Source organism: Panthera tigris, chromosome B1 (assembly GCF_018350195.1).
Source record: "Panthera tigris isolate Pti1 chromosome B1, P.tigris_Pti1_mat1.1, whole genome shotgun sequence".
NCBI lineage: Eukaryota > Metazoa > Chordata > Mammalia > Carnivora > Felidae > Panthera > Panthera tigris.
This window is the reverse complement of record NC_056663.1, coordinates 165,120,137-165,146,847: the sequence shown is the minus strand read 5'-3', so window position 1 is coordinate 165,146,847 and position 26,711 is coordinate 165,120,137. Positions and strand designations below refer to the sequence as shown.

Here is a 26,711-nt window from a genome sequence, read left to right as displayed (position 1 = left end):
AAGTGTTAAAGGGCTTCTGTGGTTACTCTCAAAATATTTTATACTGCTGGCATGCCTGGGTGGCTGAGTCGGTTAAGTGTCAGGTCATGATCTTATGGTTGATAAATTCGAGCCCCACATCGGGTTCCACGCTAACAATGTGGAGCCTGCTTGGGATTCTCTCCCTCTCCTTCTTTCTCTGCCCCTTTCCTCTGCGCAGGCATGCTCTCTCTCTCTCAAACTAAATAAATAAACTAAAAAAAAGATTTTATATTAACTGCATTCCATAGTTCATAGACTGCTGTATAGTCAGGTCCTTCTAGAAGAGGCTATTTCAGTGGATACGGCAAGTCAAGACATCTGGATAAATGCACAGCATTTTGCCCACTTAATCTTGGAAAATAAGAATGTCATGGTTATAATAAATTCTAGAAACTTTGAAAATTTTATATAGAAAATGATATGGAGTCACTGAAAGACATGAGGGGTGTGGGTTACATGGTCAGATTTGCAGTTTAGACATTACTCTGGTACAAGTATGGGGAAGGACTTCCAGAAGAATACTGAAAATGTTCAATGAGTAATGATAAGGACTTGAACTTGGACAGTTCACGCAATTAAGGTCTCAGCATATGCCAGTCTCTTCTTTCTGTAGTCATATTTCTGTATCTAATCCTCAGCTTTGCAGAGCCAGAACACAATTCTTTGGCACAGGCACCTAATGATGACAGCCTCTGAGGAGCTATCTCATGCCACTGGAAATCTCAGAACTTGATGTATAGAGTGTGGGAATTAATTTTTTAACTTCAAAAGAAAAATATTCCATTCCAGTGACTGGAATACATCATTTATCTCTTAGCTTTACTAGCTTGACACTGATTTCCATCATAAAGTAACCTTATCAATATTTCCCAAAAGATGTGCCTATTTTACTAGTTCTGTTTGATGTTAGTAGGTGTTACTTTTAAAAAGAGCTTCAAAGTCATCTAAGTTTAGGAAATACACAGGTAATAAAGTGAAACTCTTTTTTTTCAAGTATTTTCTAAACCTGTATTGTGAGGAATGGCATGTGGGACTCTCCAAATTTAGCAGAACATGCCATGCTCCCCAGCCCCACCCCCCCCCCCAACCCCCGGAGCATATCTCTGTATTAGTGTTTTCAGAACACACTTCAGGGAACACCAACGAATGCCTCTGTGCTCTCAATGCTGTTACATCATTGTACTCATTTCCAATAGTTTCATAGTTCCAGAAGGAAATTTCACAACAAAATCACTTTTTAGTGGGGACTTTTAACATACGACTGAAGGAGTTTAGAGTGTGTGTTAAGCTCAGGGTGTCTTAACAACGCTCATAGGAGTAATTAACGCTAGCCTTCATTATGTGATTCTAACTTCTGCAGTTTTAATATTTGTGCAGATATTTCCCTCCTCTCCACATCTACCTTTATTCATTAAATGCTCTATGAATAGAAAGATAGTATGATTCTACAGTGGCCATCAGAATTACATCAATAACCCCTCATCGCATAATCTGAAACTTTCATTTAAATACTGAAATGTAACTGTACAAGCCATCCCTGCATTTAAACTAAATATGTCACTGACAAATCTAAATATGTCACTGATAAAATTTTAATTTTTAACTTTTAGATATCAAAGACATTTGAAATCTGAAAGACGCATTTAACTGAATGCTTCCATTTTTCATGCAAACTGTCTTTGATTTCTAACCTGAAATCAGGCCAGTAAGGTTCTACTCCAGAGGTTAATTTTGATCAAATCCCAAATTCAGATTGGAACATTTAGTGCTGCAAAATAATCCTTTCTTCCATGTTTCTGAAATCTCCAGATTTTTTTATTTCCGATTTAGACTATCTCTGCCCTCCTAAACTCTGCTCAAATACATCTGTAAATAAAACCTTTATGATGAGGCTTTTGTTCTTGTCATCATCTGGGAAACTTATGAAGCATTTGCAGAGAAATTCCATTTGATGAGAAGAGCACTTCACAGCCCTGAAGTAGTAACTATGATAACCCTCCAAGTTGTTTTTCCAGGCCCGTTCTCTCTTTTAGTATACTTTTTTTTTTCTTTTCACTTTCATATAATTTTGAAAACTTTTAACAAGATGTTGTTCTTTTGTTCTTCTTTTGTTCTTCCATTTAGGCTCCATTATTTGGAAGTGAGAAAGACTTTGGCCAGAGGGGCTGACTCTAGTAAACTGATTTTTTTTCTTTCTTGTAAATGCCTCAGAAGAAACAGTGAGACAGGATGCACTTTGCCAAACCTTGGGGCAGGGATTCTGCTTTAGTGAGCTGATATTTCATTTTAGTTTTTAAGTTCCTGAGGGAAGGACACTAAAAAAGAGGTTACCCATCTAAACACATGCAACAGAAATTCAGAACACAGATTCTTGTTTTGAAATTCTAAGACTTCCAAGTTAGAATTCTATTTTCAAAGAGGTTACTTTCAGCTTCTCTTTCATTAATCTAATGGAGTCTAAAATGTCACAGACTAAAAATGGCACTCTTAAATTAGTATAATTTAACCATTTGAATATTTGTTAATTGGAAAATAAGATTTCTATACAAACAGGCCATAATTTTGATTACGCAAGCCATTTATATGGCTTACAACCATTGCTGATGATGAAATTGTGGGTTTGTTTATATAATGATGTATTTTATCACATTTGTCAAATCCAAATCATAAGATCTAAAGACACAGACATCACTTTAAATTGTCCTTTAATGTCTTCAGCAATTGGTCACTGGACATTCATGACTTGATATTATAAACATAGTTAAGGAAGAACATGGGTAGAAATAAGAGTATGGGGGGCAGATAGTAAATACATAACTCTAACTATGCCTTTCTTAGGCTTATATTCTATTTGAAAGAAAGGTGGAGAACCAAACTCATGTATGTGTTTTTCTAATGCAAGCTAATTCTGAGAAAAAGGCACAAAGATCTAAGTATAGAAATAGGTGAGGGACCTGAATCCTTTGCCCTCCTTAGAATAAGAACATTGACTAAGAATGGAAGATGGATGGCTTCCTAAAAGCAATAGAATGCTGTTAAAAGAGGAAGGTGGAATGCATACTAAAATGAGAGAGAGAAAAAAAGTCCACTATAATGGAAGAAAATTTTGATCAAATCAAAGATCCATTGGGGGCAGAGGTAAAAACCCAGAGATTTATTGATTAAATGACAGGGACCAGGAATTAGCTTCTCTACAGTTTGTTCTATCTCCAAAATTTTGTTTCTGCGTCAAAAGCTTCAAATAAATGTGCTGCACAGGCCTAGAGGAGTCAGTGTTATGGGCAATTAATTACAACTGTGTGAGAATGGGCCCATACATACTCTTCTATTTATTTCTATAACTGAAAGTTGCCCTCTCAAGTTTTTTTGCATAATGAAAAGATCCTCTAGAAACCCTAAATAATACTGAGATTATTTTATTGCTTAAGCATGCTTACACTGAGCTCCTCTTATGTGACTACAGCCTGCTCAACACTGGAGTTACAAAAATGGATAAGAACGGCCCATTCTTTCAGGAATGCTCAGTTATTGGAAGAGACAGATAATCATAAGGTTTCAATATGAAAAGTGTTATAACAGATATGATCAGGATGCTATGTCATCAAAAATGAAAGGTACCTTTCTCATCCAGAGAATTCATGAGGAGCTTCCTGGATTAATAATGGTGGATGAGTTAAGTTCTCAAATACACTCAACCAGACACAAAGAATGGGAATGGAGATACTTACTAAGGGCTTTTCTCCAACTATTAATGCTAAAATTTAGTTTTCAAATACTTCTCCTTTGATGGAGACCTTCAAGTTAAAACATATGTAAATCAAGACAGTCTTCTTTAATGTCAAGCTCAAAACAGCAGCACATGTAACAGTGGCACATAAGCATCATATTGAAATAAAACTTCTGGCTTTTTGCCTATTCTATAATACATTTTCATCTTGATTGAACCTCATATTATAATCACCATAAAAATTTGCTTTTAATGTTACTAAGAAATAATAGCAGATAAGCTTGGAAGACTTCCTTAAAAATAAATGTAGGCAATTTATAAGACTGAGTAGACACAAAATAATCAGAGTTAAGATAGTTAGAATCTAATTTTGTTCAGAATTAATAATATCCAAGGTGGAGCCATTTCCTGCATTTTCTTCTGAGTTCATGATGTTGCAGGATCCTCTATAACTTTATAATTTAAAGAGCCACAGAGAATAACTAAGAAAATTTTGGGATTAACACTGGGAAATAAATAGTAGCCATGCTTCATGAAGGACTGAACAGAAGCTAGGTTATGAAGGTACTCCTCTAAAATGTCACGTGTAATCTAACAGCCTGCAAATGGTAACTGTCAAAATACTGGCAAAGTCCAAAATACTGGTAAAACATACACCCAGCAGCTAGATAATGCCAGGAATTCCCCATATAAAACATTCATTTATTTGACTGAAAAAATAGCCCCATAACAACAACAACCACTTTAAGCCAAAACATCAGTTTATAATGTGTGAACTGTACTCAGTGTGAGAATGTATGGAAGGATATTGCCCCAAGCATAAAGAGATCAAGGGAGGCTGGAAAGATGATGGAGTAACAGGACCTTGAGCTCACCCTGTCCCATGGATACAACAACACTCACATCAAATTAGGTAGTTTAAACATTATTTCTGGTAAATAACCCAGAAAACCACCTGAAGACTGGCAGAACAAACTCCACAAATAAAGGTAGAGAAGAGGCCACAATTAAGAGTGTAGGCAGGATGGAGATGCTGTGGGGAAAAAAATGGACCTCAGTAGTCCAGAGGAGGGAGGGAGCCACGAGGGTGGAGAAGGGCAAGAAAGAGACGGTCACACTGGGGATCCCAAAGACACATCCCCATAAAACATTTGGCTTTGAAAGTAAGAAAGACTGAATTTACGGAGTTCTTACAACCAGTGGGACCTAAAGCCTGGAATTTTAAAACTCAGTGGCTTTGTTCTGGGAGAGCCCCAAGGGCAATAGGAAACTGAATCCCCACCCTTAAAGAAACAGCATGACAAAACAGCCCTGGGAGACACAGTATAGAAGCAGCAGTCTGAAAAAGGTCCAGGGCATACTGGAGGGAAAGCTATTTACTCATCTCTGGGCCTGTCCTGTAGAGGCAGGGATCACAGGAAGACCCCTTCAGGAACAAAGGAGCTGGCAGGAGCCATTTCTCTACCAGTCCCTCAGTAGAGAGCATAAACACACGCCGCCTGCTACAGCAACAGCAGACATTCATTCCCTAATTTGCCCACACCAAGCCTGACCCCCAAGTTTTGGCAGATCTGCCCTTTCCAGTCATACGTGCCTTGGTCCTGGAGCTGCAGTCCCGCTCCGCAGAAGACCAGCACAAACCTTGCCAACACTGCATCTCTCAAGTAGCGTGCTTTGTGGGGTCTTAATGCCAGTAGCAGCAGGAGCAGCAGCAGTGGCAGGGCCCTGTGGAAGCCTGAGGCACACCTTGCTAAAACTGTACACTACCCCCAACCGTTCACTGCCCACATGCAGCTCCACCTGCAACTGCAGCTGCAGGTCTCATCTCACAAGTAGACCAAAGCTGAACACCTTGTTAAAACTGCACGCCTCACTCCAGCCAGGGAACAAATACTACAAAGAAAGCCTCTGCACGTGATTGGACTAAAGGGAAAAGTGGCCAGGACACAACAGCAGGGCACACAAAATACATTTAAGAGACACCTCCTGAAACGCCAGGTTCTGGGTAATAGGGGACATACTGCACTGCAGGGCACTATGGGACCTCTTCTTCATAAGGCCACTGCTTTCAGGAACAGGAGACACACCTGAGAGTTAGACCACAAGAGGAGACAGAGGAATGTGTCCCAAATGAAAGAACAGGACAAAACCATAGCAAGAGACCTAAGCAAAAAGGATATAAGCGATATGCCTAATAAGAGAATTTAAAGTACAGATCATAAATATACTCACTGGACTAGAGAAAAGAGTGAAGGACATCAGTAAGACCCTTAATAAAGAGATAAAACAGAACCAATCAGAGATGAAGAACATAATAAATGAAATTAAAACTATACGAGATGGAATAAGCAGCAGGCTACAGAAAGCAGAGGAATGAAACGGTGATGGACAAGTAATCAAGCTGAGTGCTGAGAGGAAACAAAATTATATAAAATGAGAATAGACATAAAATGAGAATAGAATAGAATGAGAATTCAGCGACTCCATCAAGCATAATAACATTCGTATTATAAGGATCTCGGAAGAAAAAGAGAGAGAAAAGGCAGAAAATTTATTTGAAGAAATAACAGCTGAAACCTTCCCTAATCTGAGGAAGGAAACAGATACCAGATCCAGGAGGCATGGAGATCCCCCAACAATATCAACCCAATGAGGCCCAAGCCAAGACACGGTAATTAAAAGGCAGAAAGTAGTGATAAAGAGATAATTTTAAAAGCAAGAAGAGAAAAGAACACAGCTACATACAAGGAAAATCCTATAAAGCTATTAGTGGACTTTTCAGCAGGAACTCTGAAGACCAGAAGGGAGTGGCATGATATATCCAAAGTGCTAACAGAAAAAAATCTGGGGGCACCTGGGTAGCTCAGTTGGTTAAGTGTTCTACTTCAGCTCAGGTCATGATCTCGCAGTTCGTGAGTTCAAGCACTGTGTCGGGCTCTGTGTTGACAGCTCAGAGCCTGGAGTCTGCTTCAGATTCTGTGTCTCCCTCTCTCTCTGCCCCTCCCCCACTCATGCTCTGTCTCTCTATATATCAAAAATAAACATTAAAATTTTTTTAAAAAAAATCTGCAGCCAAGAATACTCTATCCAGCAAGGCTATCATTCAGAATAGAAGAGGTAGAGTTTCTCAGGCAACAAAAGCTAAAGAGGTTCATGACCACTAAACCAGCCTTACAAGAAATGTTTAAGGGGACTTTTTGAGTAGAAAGGAAAGACGACCATAAGTAAGAGTATGAAAAGTAGGAAACACAAACGCAGTAAAAATGAATATGTCTGTAAAAACCAGTCAAAGGAGTCACAAAACAAAAGGATGTAAATTATGACAGCATATACATAAAATGTGGAGACAGGAAGAATAAACAATGGCTTCAAACTTAAGTGACGATCAACTTAATATAAACTGCTATAAGTGGAAGATATTAAATGTAAACCTAATGGTTACCACAAATCAACAACCAGTAGTAGATATGCAAAGAATAAAGGAGAAGCAATCCAAATGTATCACTAAAAAAAGCCTGCAAACCATGAAAGAGACCCAGAGAAGAAAGGATCAAATAAAAATTACAAAACAACCACAAAACAAGTAACAAAATGACAATAAGTATAGATACCAAAATGGCTTTTAACATTTATGTGCAAAATGCTCCAATAAAAGGATACAGAGTAACAAAATATATTAAAAAAAAAAAAAAAAAGACCCATCTGCCCATGGGAAACTCATTTCAGACCTGAAGACATCTGTAAAATGAAAATGAGGGGATAGAGAAATATTTACCATGCAAATAATTATCAAAAGAAAGCTGGGGTGGTAACACTTGTATTAGGCAAAATAGACTTTAAACCAAAGACTGTATAGAAATACAAAGCAGGACACTATAATCATAAAGGGGACAATTCAAGAAGATATAACAACTGTAAATGTTTACGCACCCAACATGGAAGCATCCCAATACATAAACATAAAAGAAATAATTGGTAGTAATAAAATAATAGTAGGGGACTTTAACACCCAAGTTACATCAATAGATCATTAAAAACAGAAAACCAACAAGGAAATATTGGCTTTGAATGATACACTGTACCAAATGGATTTAACTGAAAGACATACTCAGAACATTCCACCCTAAAACAGCAGAATACACACTTATTAAGTGCACATGGAACATTCTCCAGGATAGATCACTTATTGGCCACAAAACAAGTCTCAACAAATTTTAAAAGACTGAAGTCATATTTTTCTGGCCACAACTCTATGAAACTAGAAATCAAACACAAGAAAAAATCTGGGAAGAGCACAGAAATCTGGGAAGAGTTTAAATAACATGCTACTAAAGCAATGCATGGGTCAATCAAGAAATCAAGAAGAAATCAAAAGTTTCATGGACAGAAATTAAAATGAAAACACAATGGTCCAAAATCTCTGAGAAAAAGCAAAACAGTTAGTTCTAAGATGAAAGTTTAGATCAATACAGGCCTACATCAAAAAGCAAGAAAAATCTCAAATAAACAACCTAACCTTATACTGAAAGGAGCTAAAAAAAGCAACAAGCAAAATCCCAAACCAGAAAGAAGTAATAACAAATACATTAGAAATAAATAAATAGAAATAAACAAACAAAAACCCAATAGAATAGATTAATGAAACCATGAGATGGTTCTTTTTTTCTTTTTTTAAGTAGGCTCCACACCCAATGTGGAGCTTGAACTGACAACCCCAAGATCAAGAGTCTCATGGTCTACTGAATGAGCCAACAAGGTGCCCCAAGAGCTGGTTTTTTAAAAGAAATCAACAAAATTGATAAACCTATAGCCAACTCATAAAAAAAAAAAAAAAGAAAGAAAGAAAGAAAAAAGAGAGAGAAAGAGGGGATGAAAATAAAATCAGAAACATAAGAGAAATAACAACAAACACCACAGAAAAATGAACAATTATAAGAGAATATTATGAAAAACTATATGCCAACAAGTTGGACAACCTAGAAGAAATGGATAAATTCCTAAAATCATATCTACCAAAACTGAAGCTTAAGAAATAGAAAATTTGTGCACACTGATAACCAGCAATGAAATTGAATCAGTAATCAAAAACTCCCAACAAATAAAAGTCCAGGACCATATGGTTTCACAGGGGAATTCTACCAAATATTGAAAGAAGAGTTAATATCCATTCTTCTCAAACTTTTCCAAAAAATAGAAGGAAAACTTCCAAATTAATTCTGAGGCCAGCATTACTCCTGATACCAAAACCAGATAAAGACACCACAAAAAAAGAGAACTACAGGCCAATATATGATGAACATAGATGCAAAAAAAAAAAAAAAAAAAAAAATCCTCAAAAAAATATTAGCAAACAGAATGAAACAATACATTAAAAAGTATTCACCATCATCAAGTGGGATTTATTCCCAGGATGCAAGTGCAATTCAATATTCACAAATCAATCAACAAGATACATTGCATCAATAAGAGAAAGGATAAAAACAGTAAGATCATTTTAATAGATGCAAAAAAGCATTTGACAAAGTATAACATCCATTCATGATAAAAACCTTCAACAAAGTAGCTTTACAGGGAACACACCTCAACATAATAAAGCCCTTATATGAAAAACCCACAGCTAATATCATAGTCAATGGGGAAAAATGGAAAGCTTTTCCTCTAAGGTCAGAAACAAGATAAGGATGTCCAGATTCACCACTTTTATCGAACATAGTACTGAAAGTCCTAGCCACAGCAATCAGAAAGAAATAAGAAGAAGAAAAATGAAATAAAAGATATTGAAATTGGTAAAGGACATGGAAAACTTTCACTATTTGCAAATGACATGATACTATATGTAGAAAACCCTAAGACTCCACCACAAAACTGTCAGAACTGATAAATGAATTCAGTAAGGTGGCAGGATACAAAATCAATACACAGAAATCTGTTGCATTTCTATACACTAATAATGAAGCAGCAGACAAAGAAATTAAGAAAATAATCCCATTTACAAATACACCAAAAATAATAAAATACCTAGGAATAAACTTAACCAAAGAGGTGGAAGATCTGTACTCTGAAAACTATAAAACACTGATGAAAGAAATTAGAGACAACAAAGAAATGGAAAGACATCCCATGCTCATGGATTGGAAGAACAAATACTGTTAACATCTCTATACTACCCAAAGCAATCTACACATTTATTTTTTAATTTTTAATTTTTAAATTTTTTTTAGAGAGAAAGAGTGAGCAGAATAGAGAGGCTGAGGGAGAGAGAGAGAAAGAGAATTTAAGTAGGTTCCATACTCAGCATGGAGCTTGATGTGGGGCTCAATCCCACAACCCGGGGATCATGACCTAAACCGAACTCAAAAGTCAGATGCTCAAGCAACTGAGCCACCCAGCTGCCCCACAATCCACACATTTAATGCAATCTCTGTCAAAATACCAACAGCAATTTTCACAGAACCAGAAGAAAATTTGTATGGAACCACAAATCACCCCAAATAGCCAAAGTGATCTTGAAAAAGAAAAACAAAACTGGAGGTGTATCACAATTCCAGACTTCAAGTTGTATTACAAAGCTTCAGTAATCAAAGCAGTACGATACTAGCACAAAAACAGACACATAGATCAACAGAACAGAATAGAAAGTGCAAAATAAACCCCAAATTATATGGTCAATTAATCTTCAACAGAGGAGGAAAGAATGCAATGGGAAAAAGACAGTCTTTTCAACAAATGATGTTGGGAAAACTGGTCGGCTACATGCAAAAAAAAATGAAATTTGACCACTTTCTTACACCATATACAAAAATAAACTCAAAATAGATTATAGACCTAACTGTGAGACCTGAAATCATAAAAGTCCTAAAAGAGAGCACAGGCAGTAATTTCTCTCACATAAGCCATAGCAACATCTTTCTAGATATGTCTCTGAGGCAAGGTAAATAAAAGCAAAAATAAACTTTGGCACTACATCAAAAGAAAAAGCTTCAGCACATAAAAGGAAGCAACCAACAAAACTAAAAGACAACCTACTGAATGGGAGAAGATATCTGCAAATGACATATCCAATAAAGGCTTAATATAACAAATATGTAAAGAATTTATACAACTCAACACTAAAAAACAAAATAATCCAATTAAAAATGGCAGAAGACATGAACAGACATTTCTCCAAAGAAGACATATAGATGGCCAACAGAAAAATGAAAAGCTACTCAGCATCACTCAACAAGGAAGTGCAAATCAAAACCAAAATGATACACCACCTAACACTTGTCATCAGAATGGCTAAAGTAAAAAACTCAAGAAACAACAGGTATTGGTGAGGATGTGGGAAAAATGAGCCTTTCTGCACTATTGGTGAGAATGTAAACTGGTGCAGTTTTGATGAAAGACAGTATAGAGGTTCCTCAAAAAGTTAAAAATAGAACTACTCCATAATCCAACAATTACCCTACTCGGTATTTACCCAAAGAATACAAAAACACTAATTCAAAGAGATACATGCACCCCTATATTTATTGCAACATTATTTACAATAGACAAATTATAGAAGCAACCTCAGTGTCTATTGATAGATGAATGCATAAAGAAAAATGGTATACATATACAGCAGAATATTATTCAGCCATAAAAAAGAAAGAAATTTTGCCATTTGTAAGGACGTAGATGGATCTAGAGGGCATAGTGCTAAGCAAACTAAATCAGTGACAGAAAGACAAATACCATATCATTTCATGCATATATGGAATTTAAAAAATGTAACAGATGAACATAAAGGGGAAAATAAAAGAGAGAGGCAAACCATAAAACAGACTCTTAACTGTAGAGAACACACTGAGGGTTTTTGGAGGGGAGGTGAGCAGGCAGATGGGTTAAATGGGTAATGGGTATTAAGGAGGGCACATGTTGTGATGAACACTGGGTGTTGTAAGTGATGAATCACTAAATATTACACCTGAAACTAATGTTACACTGTACATTAACTAACTGTAATTTAAATAAAAACTTGGAAAAAAACACAAAGAAAATAAAAAAGAGTAAGAAACCAAAAAACAAACTCCTAACTATAGGGAACAAATAGATGGTTGGTTACCAGAGTGGAGTAGGTAGGAAGATGGATGAAACAGGATTTTAGTTTGATGAGCACTGAATAATACATGGAACTGCTGAATCACTAAAAAGTAAACATGAAACTGTAGGTTAACCACACTGGAAACAAAAATTTTACATGTATATACTTATATATCAACAGAGTAAAAAAATAAAATAAATACTTAATTAATTATTAAAAACAAAGAAAGAAAGAAAAAAAAAGGGGATCTAGTTTCAGACAACTACTAAATGAACCCTGGCCATTTCCTCATCTACCATTCATTCTTCTTACACTCCATCCAGTTTCCACCCCATCATTTTATATAAATAGGTAATACAAAGGTCATTAATGGCTTCTCTGTCCCTAAAGTGGACATGTTAAATCACTTGTCTTAACTTTTCAGCTAAAATAGCACCAATGATGCATCCCTCCTCTGGAAGCCTTCTCTTCCTTTACTTCCTATGATGTTCTCTTAGTTTTCTATCTCTATGGCTATTTCTTCTTTACAAACTCTTCTTCCTGTAACAGTCCTTAATGTAAAAATTCTTAATGGCTCAGCCACAGGTTTCCCCTTTATTTTCACTTTATATGCTCTCTAGCTCTTCCAAGCCATAGTAATTATTATGGGCAATTAGATAACTCCCAAGTTATATCTCCACATATAAATCATTTTCTTCATTCTTCACTCAAGGACACTACATGAAACTTCCTTCATAACATTTCTCCTAAGATAATTCAAATTCTAAGATATTCAAAAGATAATTCAAAGATAATGTGATGTCTACAAAATCAAGAGTGACTATGGGTATAGTTACTATGGCACATATTAAAACCTCATTAGAACTGGAAGTTTGTACCCTTTGACCAACATTTTCCCGTTTCCTCTAACCCCCAGTCCCTGGAAACTACCACTTTACTGTTTCTATGAGTTCAGTTTTTTATATATTTCACATATAAGTGAGATCATACAGTATTTGTCTTTCTCCCTCTGACATTTATTTTTTACATATATTTATTTTTGAGAGAGACAGAGCCCAAGTGGGGGAGGGGCAAAGAGAGGAGACACAGAATCCGAAGCAAGCTCCAGACCCCAAGCAAGCTGTCAGCACACAGCCTGACAAAAGGCCCAAACCCACAAACCATGAGAATATGATTTGAGCCGAAGTGGGAGCCAGGCATCCCAGTGACATTTCTTTTAACATAATAATACCTTCCAGATTCATTAATGTTGTCACAAATGACAGAATTTACTTTTTTTTTTAATGGCTGAGTTATACTTCATTCCATATATATAACAGATTTTCTTTATCCATTTATTTGTCAGCAAATATAGGGTTTTTCCAAGTCTTGTGAATAACGCTGCAATGAACACAGGAGTGCAGATATCTCAAGATACTGACTTTATTTCTTTGGATATGTACAGAAGTGGGATTGCTGGATCATACGGTAGTTCTATTTTTAATTGTTTGAGGAACCTCTATACTTCTTCCCATAATAGCTATACTAGTTTACATTCCCACAAAGAGTGCACAAGGGTTCTCTTTTCTCCACATTCTTGGCAACACTTATTATCTGGTCTTTTTGCTAACAGCCAGCTTAACAGGTGTGAGGTGATATCTCACTGTGGTTTTCACTTGCATTTCAAGGTTGATTAGTGATGTTGAGTACCTCTTCATGTACCTGTTGGCCATATGGAGGTATTCTTTGGTAAACTGTCATCTATCCAGGTCATCTGCCCATTTTTTAATCAGGTTGATTTTTTTCCAACTGAGTTGTATAAGTTTCTTATATATTTTGGATATTAATCCCTTATCAAATACACAGTTTTCAAATATTTTCTCCCGTTCCGTAGACTGACTTTTCATTTTGTTGATTGTTTCCTTTGCTGTGCAGAAGCTTTTTAGTTTGATATATACTCTGACTTGTTTACTTTTGCCTTTTGGTGTCAAATCCAAAAATCATTGCCAAGACTAATGCCTAAGAGCTTTTTACCTGTGTTTTCTTCTAGAAGTTTTATCATTTCAGGTCTTACATTTAAGTCTTTAATCCATTTCAAGTTAATTTTCATGAGTAGTGTAAGACAGGGATCCAGTGTTATTCTTCAGTATGTGGATATGCAGTTTAACCAATATCATTTATTGAAGAGACTATTCTTTCCCTATTGCATGATTTTGGTTCCCTTGTCAAAGATTAGCTGACTGTCTACATGCAGGTATATTCCTGGGCTCTCTACTTGGTTCTGTTTTCATCCAGTTCCTTACTGTGCATATTAAAATAGCTTTGTAGGGGCACCAGGGTGGCTCTGTCGGTTAAGCGTCCAGCTTTGGCTCAGGTCATGATTTCGCAGTCCATGAGTTCGAGCCCTGCATTGGGCTCTGTGCTGACAGCTTGGAGCCTGGAGCCTGCTTCGGATTCTGTGTCTCCCTCTCTCTCTGACCCTCCCCTGTTCATGCTCTGTCTCTCTCTGTCTCAAAAATAAATAAACATAAAATAATTTTTTTAAATAAAATAGCTTTGTAATATAGTTTTAAATCAGGAAGTATAAAGCCTCCACCTTTATTCTTTTTTCTCAAAATTCCTTGGCTAATTGTGATCTTTTGTGATTTAATATGAATTTTAGGATTACTTTTATCTACTTACGTGAAAATTTGGTAAGGACTGCACAGAATCTGTAGACAGTCTTGATGGTATGGACAATTTAACAGTATTAATTGTTCTAAGCCATAAACAAAGGACATACTTCCATTTATATATGTCTTCAGTTTCTTTCATCAATGTCTTACAGCTGTTGTTCTACAGTCTTTCACCCCTTGGTTAAATTCATTTCTAAAAATTTTCCTGTTTTTGATATTATTGTAAATAAAATTGTTTTCTTAACTTTTCTTTCCAAACGTTCATTGTTAGTGCATAGAAATGAAAATTATTTTCATATATTGATTTTGTATATTGCAAATTTACTTAATTAGCTCTAACAGTTTTTTGATGGAGTCTTTAAAGATTTCTGTCTATATGATCATGTCATTTGCAAATGGAGATAATTTTATTTCTTCCTTTCTCACTTGGATGCCTTTTATTTTTCTTGCCTGGTTGCTTTGGCTATGACTTCTAGTACTATGTTGAACAGGAGAGATGAGAATGGACACTCCTGTATTCTTCATTATCTTGGGAGGAAAATCTCAACCCTTCAGTGTTGAATATGTTAGCTATGCACTTGTCATACATGGCCTTTATTATGTTGAGGTATAGTTGCTCTATATACAATTTCTTGATTTTTTTCTTTTAATCATGAAAAGATGTTGAATTTTGTTAAATGCTTTTTCTAAATGTATTGAGATGACAATGATTTTCCTCCATTCTGTTAGCGTGATTTATTGCATTTATTCATTTATGTTGAATCATTCTTCACAACTGATGTTCTATATGCAGAAACATGATTATATAACATTTATACTCAAAAACCCTTGTTATAATCTCTGATGTACTCTAAAAAGATTTCAATATAAATAGTATGATATTCATGTGAATAAATTAATCTTAGTTTCCACTCAAGGAGTTGTTAGAATTTAAAAACCAGTAACCAGAAATCCACATTTCAGGAATGATTTCATATGTACCTGAAACCTAACTATAGAAATATAAATCAGAAGGGTTTGCTAATTAACCTAGAGGATGTGAGAAATATTTTTTTATTGATAGGATGACTAGTATTTAAGACACACGGTTAACTAGAAGGGTTATATCAGGCCTAATGCTTTTGCATAAATAAAGATTGAGGATCTGGTAAGCAGAGGTGCCCGATACACTGGGAACAGCACTTTAGATCTAGAGTTCTATTGGTCCTAAGTTTCTCCACTGAACACAAAATTCTGTTATCTTTTTTTTATTAAGTTTATTTATTTTTGACAGAGACAGAGTGCAAGCATGAGCCAGGGAGGGGCAGAGAGAGAGGGAGACACGGAATCCGAAGCAGGCTCCAAGCTCCAAGCTGTCAGCACAGGGCCCAACGTGGGGCTCGAACTCACGAACCACGAGATCATGACCTGGGCTGAAGTCAGACACTTAACTGACTGAGCCGCCCAGGTCCCCCCCACCTTTTTTAAAAAATATAATTTATTGTCAAGTTAGCTAATAGTGTATACAATGTGCTCTTGGTTTTGGGGTAGATTCCCGTGATTCATCGCTTACATACAACACCCAGTGCTCATCCCAACAAGTGCCCTCCTCAATGCCCATCACTCATTTTCACTCTCCCCCACCACCTCCCCATCAACCCTCAGTTTGTTCTCTGTACTTAAGAGTGTCTTACGAGTGTGCCTCCCTCTCTGTTTGTAACCATTTTTTCCCCTTCCCTTTCCCCATGGTGTTCTGTTAAGTTTCTCAAGTTCTACATATGAGTGAAAACATATGACATCTGCTTTTCTTTGACTGACTTATTTAACTTAGCATAATACCCTCCAGTTCAATCCACATTGTTAAAAATGGCACAATTTCATTCTTTCTCATTGACAAGTAGTACTCCATTGTATATATAAACCACATCATCTTTATCCATTCATCAGTTGATGGATATTTGGGTTCTTTCCCAGCATTCTGTTATCTGATACAACTATAAGCCTGGCTGCTCCTGCCATTAGAACATGATCGGCCTTGTTTTAATGTAAGAAGTGTGCTAAAGCAGCTTAGAACACTGCCTGAACCTGTGTTCTTGTGCTTTCTTTCTACTGAATTCCATATATCTAAGAATTTCTTTCATCCTAATACGATCTAACATCAAGGTCTGCTGTGCACACAACCTACTCAAACTATTAGAGTGTACAGACATTTACCAAAATAACCTGACAATGGCTGAAAAGCCAAACTGTCTTTGGTCAGGACAAAGTACCACAAAATATAGTTTCCTTGTTTCTTTTTTTTTTTTTTAAGGAATAAAAATAAATGACTTGTATTTATATATTATATTTAATGATTTGCCTTTAGTGGTCACATAACCACTAGACATTGGAATGTACTGCTTTTAAGATAAAGACTAACATCTTTGACATGATTGCTCAGGTTGTTTGGGATACCATAAAAAAAAAAAAAAAAAAAAAAAGCACAGACTGCATGGCTTGAACAACAGAATTCTGTTTTCTCACAGTTCTGAGGCTGGAAAACTCAGGATCAAGATCTGGCAGGGTTCAGTTTCTGTTGAGAATTCTCTTCCTGGCTTGGAGATGGCTGTCTCTTTGTTGTCTTCACATGGAGACTGAGCAAACTTGGTATCCTCTTTCTCTTATATAGGCACCAGCCCTAGAAGAAGGTCCCCACCCATATGGCTGACTTAACCTTTATCATCTCCTGACATGCCCTATCTCCAAAATCAGTCACACTGAGGACTAGGGCTTCCACATACGAATTCTGGGGATATAGAAACATTCAGTCCATAACAATGATCAATTATAAGGCTTTTCTGACCCTTATTCACTTATCCAGAAACATCTTACACAAATCTATTCACTTTCTATATTCTGGTTACATGCGGCTTTCCACTAGTTTCTGGAAAACTTATTCCTTCTCTCTACCGAGTCTGCTGTTCTTTCTCCTCTGACTTCACATAGTAAATTCTAACTCATTCCTCTGTTATTTGCTCAAAGTGTTCTCAGAGAGATCATTTTTATATTCCCTCATTTATTGTTTCAACTACTCAAAAGCAATAAATTTACTCTATGACATGCATCATTTGGAATTTTAGTGAGGGATTCGGCATATGAATTTTTTACTGTTGGTGGTGCAGTGCATTGCACACCATTTAATATCTGTATGTCTACTTTAGAATCCACTTCTTACATCAATATTTTATTCACTTTTAACTTCTATCAGAAAACATGGAAATTAGTTATCTTCATTTTAGAGCAAACAAAAATGAGAAGATTTTATGTTATGCTATTATCTGTAAATCTAAGTATTTATTGAAATAGCAGCTTTAAAAAAAAACAAATGTATTATTTGCCCTTGTGGAGCTTACACAGCTCAGTGGGGAGCAAATCATGGAACAATCACAATCTTTTATAATTATGCAATGTTATAAGTTCTATAAAAAATCCTAAGTATTATAAAATGGGAATAGAAAAGCAATGTTAATATTCTGTAGGCAGAAAAGACTTATTTGAGGAAAAGACAGGGTGAGACAATACAATGATCAGAATGAAACATTCCAGTAGAAGATGGGGAAGGAAATTCTAAGAAAAAGATGCAATACACATGGAGGCCCTGAGGTGGAAACAAAGTAGCTGACTGTGACCAAAGCATTGTGAACTAGAGGGAAGCTATCAGCAGGTAAGTTAGAAAAGGTTGACAAGAGCCAGTAAAGCAGAATCTTGCATGCCTCAAAGGGATTTTGGATTTTATTTGTAAGCACAATACTTCATTATAATTTCATTATATAATCATTTCTTATGGTACCGTTTTATAGAAACTGGGATAATATTTATTCAAAGTTCAGTAAAAATCTGTTGATAGCAATTTAAGATAACTTAGTATAGACGTACTGTTTTTTTAAATTTTTTTAATGTTAATTTACTTTTGAGAGACAGAGACAGAGCACGAACAGGAGAGAGACAGAGAGACAGGGAGACACAGAATCCGAGAAAGGTTCCAGGCTCTGAGTTGCCAACACAGAGCCCGATGCGGTGCTCAAACTTCACAACCCGTGAGATCATGACCTGAATTGAAGTCTGTCACTTAACTGACTGAGTCACCCAGATGCTCTTAGATATACTGCTTTTTAATGTTCTAAACTGAGAGTCATAGAGCACAGAAAATCTACACAAGTGGGTGGCTCGCATGGCCCTTGCAAAGTCAGTCTCTTTCTCTTTCTCAACTAGCCATTATCTTAGCCATATATTGGGCAGTAGTTAGATAATAGTCAATTCATGTCTCTGCACACTGTCAAGTGCCTAAACATGCAAATAAGTCTGTGTGGTTATTTTAACTGATGAAAGTTTCATACACTTCCAATCTCGAGAAATGCAGATAAAAAAGCTGAAATTACGTAGAGAAAAAAATAAAAAGGCATTCTACCTGAGCAACAACAACAACAACAAAAGAAAATGAGTAAATGAGAAGAATAGCTATGTATAGGTCCAAATCTCCTTCCCAGTGCGTTTCTGATTAAGCTTTCTTTTTACAGTAATTTGGCAGGACACATGGAAGTCTATATATTCTCAAAGAAGAGGTTCAATGATAGTGGAACCCAGACAAATACAGGAGTTTTAATCAGCATTTATTCTGAGATCTTTTCCTCAAAACTTGAACTTGAATTTCAGTTTTCATGATTTCACTGTGTGTTGAAACTAGTAACCAAAACCCAAACTCGTCCAAGGCAGGAAACCTATATTCTTATAACTAAGATTTCAGAGGGTTGTATCTTCAGGGAAAGGACAGACCAGAAATAACACATTCTGTAGAAAACTGCAACAAAACTAATTATCTTAAACCCTGAAAGTGCCTGGAGAACATTGGTTAAAAATGGTGATTAAGATTTTGGAACCACCAACTGTCCCTCCTGAAGGTTTTACAGTCCAATTTCACACTGTCTTGGTAGTCTGAAAGCCCTCAAGTTGAGAATATAATTTAGAGATACTAAAGTCACAGAAGTAAATGTAAATTCTCTCTGGAAGAACACACTTCTATCCCAGATCTCAGAGGATTCCCACAACTAAAAATCTAAGGAAAACGAGCAGTTCACAGAGAAATTACCAAACACAAAGGAACAAGGCACAAAGGATAAGATCCAGAAGAAAAAATAGAAGTGTTTCAGAAAATGGAATTATCAGAGATAGACCTATAATAAACACTTATTACATTCAAAGAATTTTTTAAAGTCTTAAAATATATTCTGTGAATAGGAAATTATAAAGGATGACTAAGAAGATTTGAAAAGAAACCAAGAAGAATTTGTAAAAATCTAATTAAAATTAAAAAATCCAATGAATGGTTTAATGGCAATCACAACTGAAGAGAGAATTATTGAACATGAAGATAAATCTGAGAAAGTTACTCGGAATTCAGCAGAGAGAAACAAAGAAAAAACACACAAAAAAAGGTTTCTGATGTGTTCAAATGCCTGGAAGAGAACTCAGAATCACACTGGTGAGTATACACAGAAGCAAATTATAGTACAATATGTCTTCCAACTGGGCTAGAGAATTCCTCCTTCTGATCCTTCAAACCACCCTGGTCCTTAATTTCTCAGTCACTTAAGCTGCCTGCAAATCAAACACAAGAAAACTTCTTGGAAGGCAGGTGAGTTACATATCAAGCTAAGTGTTCTCTTAGCAGGGCCTCAGCTCTTTCTTAATCAGAATCATTTTAAGTGAGTAGAAAAGGCTTTAAAAAGGATGCTATGCCAGCAGAAGCCAGGGCTCCCTGAAAAATAGCCCCTGCTTCTATGTATACTTGTCAGCAGAACCAGTAGCAGGGGGCCACCTAAATGGTAGCATCTGGAGTGCAGTATAGTCTCTTGCCGTTTTCATGAAGCCAAGGTATCCATTAAAGAGCTGGAACAGCTTCCAGAGGCACATTAGACATGGCCTTTACTAAATACACAGTCTCCTCTTCCTTCCACATATAGATTATATTGCTTTAATTGTTCAGTCATTCCTACTGTGTTCTCCTGGTCCCAGGACAGGGGAGAGAGCTGAACTGTTCCTGTATGTGTTAACGGTAATACTGTTTCTGGCTGAAGAAGTAAGAATAGAATTAAGGCTGAGAATACATTTTTTAGAGGCTTTTTATTCTAAAAGGAATAAAGGAATAAACTAAAAGGTTTTTTGCCTGAATCTGAATGTTTGGACTGGATATCCCAAGCTCTTTGAAACTCAAAGGTTCATTGCTTTGCCCCAGGGAAATATGGATCTCTGCTGGCCAACATGATGAATTGTTTTTTGTTATGCCCTTCTCAGACCTTTGGAAATATTAAGGATTAAAAATCAAGAAAGCCCAGGAGAAATCAGAAATTCTAACTGTAGGTCAGAAGTTGTTGAGCAGAGTAACTTATAAGAGGCCTAAAAATTCCATCATCCATTAAAGCATCTTACCGATCCCTTTAATCACAGCTGTCATCTATCTGCGTATTGTCTCTATTTTTTAAAACCACATTGGTGACACTGCAAATAATCATATGAACAATATGATCCTGGGTGCAAGATCCAGGAAATTCTGGCCTCAGATCTGCAACTTGATTAACTTTGTGACCTTGGATAGGCCGCAAACCTACCTTGCTTCATTCTCCTCATATGTAAACACAGATAAAAATACCTACTGTGGTCCAAGGTGAAATGACTTATAGGAAGTTTAATGAGACAAGAAATAGGTAACAATGGGAATATAGTACCCAGCAGAGTAAAAGGGCTCTTAGCTCTATCATTGTATATACCAAACTTTATTAAAAATCCTTGTTCTCTTTTTTCCCCCACTTACCCAAAACTTATTGAGAACAGGAATTCTTTTATCCATATTTGAATTCCTAGTTCCTATGGAGTATCTTACACATAAAAGTTCTCAATAAACTTTGCTGAATGAATTCTGATAAAGCTAAGTAAGATAAGTGGAAATATGTATGTATTATATATAATATATAAATATATTATATATAATACATATATTATATATAATATATATATTGAATATATTTCAATATAAATATTAAAAATTAAAACAAGCTATTATCTACAAATATATATAATAGCTGGTTTCAATTTTCCTTTTTTTTTAAAAGGGTATAACTTCATGAACTTAGAAGGAAGGACATTGCCCATTTCCCTATTTGTGTGGGTGTGGGTGTGGGGGGGTGTGGGCGTGTGGATGTGGGTGTGTGTGCATGGTGTTCTCTATGCTGGATGGTCTTAGACCTAAGGATAGAATCCTATTCCTACCAATGGTGACCCATGTGGTGGAGCTGGTCCTAAAATTTTCTTGATATATTTTCCAGAGGACTACAACATTTAAACTTTCATGTACAAAATAAGGTCTCTTAACCTGCTCCTGATATTTTTTTTTCTTTTTTCTTCCTTTTTAAAATTTTTTTTAATGTTTATTTATCTTTGACAGAGATAGAGAGAGACAGAGTGCGAGTGAGGGAGGGGCAGAGAGAGTGTGAGACACAGAATCTGAAGCAGGCTCCAGACTCCGAGCTGTCAGCGCAGAGCCCGATGTGGGGCTGGAACCCATGAACCGTGAGATCATGACCTGAGCCGAAGTCGGACACTCAACCAACTGAGCCACCCAGGCGCCCCATGCTCCTGACATTTCTACCAGAGTTTATGAACATGATCATAATGCAACAAAATTTAGTCCTTATTTATTCAGACTTTATACACTTACATAATTATTTCCCCACCCCTGCCAAGTCATAATTTATGAACTTAAGAGGCAAGAGATTCAGCACAAGGCAGGTAGTTTATGTTCTATATGATTTCTTAAATTGAAAATCAAAGTTTCAATTATATGGACTAAGAATGAAAAAACATGAGAATTAAAATATCATTTATATTTGAAGTTATATCCATATATGTGTGTATGTGTAAACATATATGCATTTATACATGTACACCCAACTAACAAATAACTAATGATTTCAGCAACAAACTGACTCTACAGAGGTTTTACTTAAGCATCTCTGAATCTCTCCATGCACCATGAGGATAAGTTGACTCCATGAGGAAAGTAATTCAGACTCCTATAGGATGTTAGAGAAGACAAAAAATAGTTTTGAATTAAAAATATGTCCAATGACAACACACTCAGGAAAGCTTCACTCAGGGAGTAGGCAACCACCCATGTGATTCAACTGAAGTGATCTTTCAACTTAAAACTGTTCTTTCAAACTGCTATTATGCCAGAATTCTTTAGCATTTTTGTTTGCTATTTAGGATATTTAAGTGTGTATATTAAGGCAGTGAGTTTTACTTAATTTCCTCTTTGCGTAGATGCTACCACTCAATAACGTTTAGAGATTTAAAAATAAAATACCACATGAAATTTATACATTGATTATTAAATTTCAGAAATATTGACATGAAAAAATTTGAAATGATAAATTTTTAAATACACACACACACATATATTTAATGTTTATTTTTGAGAGACAGAGAGACAGAGTATAAGCAGGAGAGGGGCAGAGAGAGAGGGAGACACAGAATCCGAAGCACATTCCAGGCTCCGAGCTGCCAGCACAGAGTCCGATGCAAGGCCCGAACTCACAAACGGTGAGATCATGACCTGAGCTGAAGTCAGACACGCAACTGACTGAGCCACCCAGGTGCCCCTGAATTTTTCACTTAAAAGAAAAAGAAACCAAAGAGTCAGCTACTTTAGGGGTTTAAATGGAGTGATCACAATCCAGTACCTGATCTTCATCCTCACAAAACTTCCTGATTTTATCCAGCAACTTATGTAGGTTGTTTAGGTTCAGATATTCAAACCACACTGTCCAATCCACAGTCTTAGACACCAGGATGATTTACTGCTACTGCCTAGTGTGTTCAGGGTACCTATCTCCTGTAAGGAGAGATCCAGGAAACCAAATTACCTAAGGAGTTTGTGTGGTAAGCTTTAAATAAGATTTAAAAAAATTTGACTGTTGAATATACGAGAGCACAAGGCATGACTTAAATGTCCACAGAAGCTAGAAAAATAATAGAAAAGGGGCAAATAGGCTGAAGGTTTCCTTAAGAATCAGGCATTTTTCACACTTCAATAAAAATGTATGTATTCTCTGTTTCTTTAAAATATATGAAATACAATGTCCATTTGGAAGCTGATTCGATTTTCCATTCTGAGTCAGGGACGCAGAGAAATACTCCTCTACTATTCCAAAGAAAACCCATGGTGTAAGCATAATAAAAAATGAGAACAAACACTAAGCTTTAGTGTCAGGGGACAGTTGGAAACCACAGTGGACTAACAATGAAATAATGTTCTTTAACTGTACTTGACTTTTGTGCCATGTTGGAACTTGAGCTGGATTTCCAGATCGAATTTTTTAAAAACATTTTTTAACATTTATTCATTTTTGAGAGATGGTGAGGGGCAGAGAGAGAGGAAGACACAGAATTGGAAGCAGGCTCCAGGCTCTGAGCTGTCAGCACAGAGCCCGATGCAGGGCTCGAACTCACAAACCGTGAGATCATGACCCGAGCTGAAGTCAGACGCGTAACCGACTGAACCACCCAGGAGTCCCTCCAGATCTAATTTTTAAAGAGGTGCTGAATATCTAAGTTATGAATGTGAAATATCCTGATTTTTAAGAGATATAGTTCCTTTCCTTTTTAAAAATTTTTCAATGTTTATTTATTTTTGAGAGAGAGAGAGAGGGCGAGCACAAGTTGGGGAGGGGCAGAGAGAGAGGGAGACATAATAATCCGAAGCAGGCTCCAGACTCTGAGCTGCCAGTACAGAGCCTGATGCAGGGCCTGAACTCACAAACCACAAGATCATGACCTTAGCCGAAGTCTTACGCTTAACTGACTGAGCCATCCAGGTGCCCCTGGAGTGGATTTAGTTTCTAAATAAGGTGCAGGGCAAACAAAACATATCTGGAAGCTATATTCAGTCTATGGCCTGCTTCTTTAAGACTTTTATCTACAGGGGCACCTGGGTCGCTCAGTTGGTTACACTTCTAACCCTTGATTTTAGCTCAGGTCATAATTTCAAGGTCCGTGGGTTCGAGCCCAGCGTTGGGTTCCACGCTGACAGTGTGGAGCCTACTTGGGATTCTCTGTCTGCCTCTCTCTCTGCCCCTCCTTCACGCTTGAAAGGAAGGCAGGAAGGCAGGCAGGAAGGAAGGAAAAAACATTAAAAAAAAAAAGTTATCTAGAGGAATGTTGCTATGATCTTAATACTTGAATGGTATTTGGAGATGGAGCCTTTGGGAGGTGCTTAAATCATGAAAGTGGAACCCTTATGAATGGGATTAGTGCCTTATAAAAGAGGCTCCTAAGAGATCTCTGGCCCTGGTCATTATGTAAGACACAGTGAGAAGCTAGCAGCCTGTACTCCAGAAGAGGGCTCACACACCGCCATGCTGGCACTCTGATCTCAGACCTGTGGCCTGCAAAACTGTTTATAAGCTACTTTCTGAATAGGATTTGTTACAGCAGTCAGTGTACTAAGATAGATGTTTCAGTCAGACAATGACTAATTTAATTTTACAATCCAGAGACTATATAACTGAGAACATTTACTACAGTAACTAGAAATCTGTGCTCTCATAATTCCCTCATTCTGTTGTTCTCTTTGGGCTGATGTGGATTTTTGCTCTCAAGCTCTGGTTCTCACAATTCCATGGATGGCTCATTATCAGTTTCTTTCTAGAAAATCAGATACAGAGTTGGTTAAGTTATGCTTTTCGTGGTTATTTTTCAGTCAAGAGGTTCAGACTTTTAATGTTTTCAAACAAGCGTTATTCCGTTCTTGGAAGGTGTTTCCAATTTTTGCAAGTGATTCTCTTTGAAAATACCACCTTTCTGACTTGCTTTAGCTAGCAAATACATTTATAACTTATTATCTTAGGGCCTGGTTCTTCTATCCATGGCTACTTTCAATGATTCAGTGTTGGATTTTAAATTTACCTGACTTTGTCCTCAAATTCAGATAAATTATACTAACTCCCTGTCCGATTATACTCACTAGTACTCCCAGTGCCCTCATTGTATTAACTTTTGACGCATATTACCACTCTATATATTTTGCAGTCTTACTATGGCACAAAGCGAAGTACTTGACGAAAGGGAAGGTGATATCTCCCTTATTCTTTTTCCACTGGTAGACCTGTCTACTTCCTCTAATTCCACGTGCAAAGTATCACTTGTTGGTATTAATGGCTATATGTAGTTTACTCAGGATGTAGTTTACACCCTGCTTCTCTTTCCTATCTCTATCCACTTTGAAAGCTCAAAATATTTTACCTGGACCTCCCTTCCCCTCAAATTTCATTGTTGGTGGATAAAGGTGGTAGGTGATAATAACCCCTCTTGGGAGTGGTACAGGGACATTCTTCCTAGGGCTGATTCTGATTCTCCAAAAGGGAACCAATTTAAATTTTTCAGAACTTTGATTAAATGTAAAATTTACATTTCCACTGTTCAATTCACATAGCAAGTCATTCGCTCAGAAACTAAGGCACCATAGAAGACAGCTTATGTTTTCTTTAAATATAAAGATGCACCGTTTAATTTTCAAATATGTAACTGATGTTCCCATATTGCTGAAATAAAATTAGGTTTCTATAAGTTTTAGCATTCTGATTTGTTACTTCAACTACATAATTACCTTAGGTGAGGATATTATATGCGATAATGCTTGATATTTAAAAATAAACTGCAAGTATATCAGGTTTGCTAGTCAGATTCTTTAGTATTACTGAAGATAATGACTATGAAAAGACAAGTTAGATTCTTTACAGGAAAGGTATAAATATGACCTCCAGTATGTTATGAAAAGCATATCTTATTAAGACTATATTTTGCAAACCAGAGTCTCAAGATTTCTGGAGCCAAATTTTAGCATTATAGTCATATACTGTCACAAGAATCCTCTCTATTCAGTTTGGTGCTCTAATGCAATTGTAAAAAGTCACCGGACCTTAGGATGACTTTAAAATCTTTCATCATAGAAGGCATAATACCCGATGCCTAGAATTTCACACTTCCCTGAAGTATATTGCATTTTTGTGCACTACTTTTATTAGCATAATCTTTTACTGTTCAGTAAATACATTATTTAAATGCTTTTGTGTAATTGGGTCATATTGTAATGAACGACCCCCAGCATTATGTATGGATGCATACAAGGAAGCTCCTGAGTAATGTCTTTTTTCTCCACATACAATGTAAA

The 26,711-nt window shown here is 36.4% G+C and overlaps 1 protein-coding gene across 5 annotated transcripts in view; it reads right to left on the bottom strand.

The window, feature by feature from the left end:
• Positions 1-26,711, bottom strand: part of LOC102970291 (cytochrome c oxidase subunit 7B2, mitochondrial) — a 158,264-nt gene that overhangs the window by 7,702 nt on the left and 123,851 nt on the right. The window lies entirely within an intron of this gene.